General features: G+C 35.7%; 1 protein-coding gene across 1 annotated transcript in view; it reads left to right on the top strand.

The window, feature by feature from the left end:
* BIN3 (bridging integrator 3) overlaps positions 1–1,678 on the top strand; it is a 57,004-nt gene that overhangs the window by 21,472 nt on the left and 33,854 nt on the right. The window lies entirely within an intron of this gene.

The raw sequence follows: 1,678 nt of genomic DNA, 5'->3' as shown, positions 1-1,678 counted from the left end.
ATCCATGTGCTCAGAGGTTTTAATCAGCTTTTTTGTCCCCCAGTCATGTATGTGAGGAGGCAACCAGGAATTACCATACATCCCAGGAGAAAGCATTTAGTATGAAAAACAGAGACCAAAACAAACAGTAGAAAGCGTAGCATTTAGTATGAAAAACAGAGACCAAAACAAACAGTAGAAAGCGTCTCGGAGGGAAACTGAGACTATCCAGGGAGAAGAAACCTTTTTTTGAGCTATCATTAAGATCCTCAGGGAGATAATGGCATCCATGAAATAAAAATAGGATACAATTTAAAAGAAAAAATCTGAAGAAGTAAGAAGAACTCTTGGAAATTAAAAATATGACAGCAGAAATGAAAAAATAGCAGTATTAGAAGAAGATAAAATTAGGAAACATTGAAATGTAAGAGAGAAATTAGATGACCAACCGAGTAGGGTCACTATTGGAATTATAAAAAGCACAGAAATAAGAAATAGAGAAAATGGAGGAGAAGAAATCAACAATCTTTTTTTACCCCCGTAACTAAAGGTTATAAATTGCCAGATTGAAAGAGGCCTGTGAATACCCAGCACAGTGGATAAAAGTAGGCCCACAAGGCACATCATCATGAAATTTTACACCAGAGACAAACGTATGATCCTATAAACTTGCCTAAAGAGGAGAAAAAATAAAACAGGTCACATACAAAAGATAAGAATCAAGAGTGACTTTAGACTTCACAACAGCAGCACTAGGAAATTAGAAGGCAGTGAAACAGTGCCTTTGAAATTCTGAAAGAAATTATGTCCAGCCTATAATTCTATACCCATTCACAAGCGTGAGGGTAGAATAAAAATTGTTCTGGATATGCAAAACCCCAAATCTCCCACACAGTTTTTCTTCACCAAAATGAGAAGTAAACAATTATTAATTTGGGGGAAAACAAAAAGTTATGCATTGTTACTGGTTATCTATTGCTGTGTAATTAGTTAGCCCCCAAATTAATGGCTCATAACAACTATAACGTTTCTATTGGTCAGGAATTTGAGAGTGGCTTAGCTGGGGGGTTTCTGGCTTGGGACTCTGGAAAGTTCATTACATAGGCCAGGATTGCAATCTTCTGAAGGGTTGGCTGAGACGGGAAAATCTGCTGGTTACAAGAATGAGGGAAAACAAATCACATTATGCTAATAATAGTTTACTTAATATTGATCTAACAAAATTACAATCTGAGTATATTGAGAGGAAGGGAAGTTGCAAGTGTGTGTTTAGTGGGGGTGGGGCCCGAATGAGTTTTATTTGTTTAGTTGAATCCTCATCTTCCAAAGTAAGAAAACCAATAGCTAGTGCCTAAAACCTAACAATCAAGAAGTAGCAATACAAGTATTTTATTTAGAGATGCAAAGACAAATACCAAAAAATCAGCTGAGTTGAAAGTAGCTGCCTCTGAGTAAATGAGATTAGGAGGCCCTAGGACTGTTTTTCTTAGCAAACCTTGTTGACTAATTAAACTGTGCACGTGTATAACTTTGATGAAAAGAAATGTAGATTAATAAAAGGAAGCCACAAAAGTAATAAAAAAAACATATAGGTGAATATTTACGTGTTGTTGGGTGGAGAGGGTTGCTCTTTCTCAATATGACACCAGAAGAAGAAATTATAAAGGAAAAGATAGATTTGACTTTATAATAACCAAAA

Source organism: Trichechus manatus, unplaced genomic scaffold (genome assembly GCF_000243295.1).
Source record: "Trichechus manatus latirostris isolate Lorelei unplaced genomic scaffold, TriManLat1.0 scaffold00090, whole genome shotgun sequence".
In the NCBI taxonomy this organism is placed as follows: domain Eukaryota; kingdom Metazoa; phylum Chordata; class Mammalia; order Sirenia; family Trichechidae; genus Trichechus; species Trichechus manatus.
This window is presented reverse-complemented; position numbering and strand designations above follow the sequence as displayed.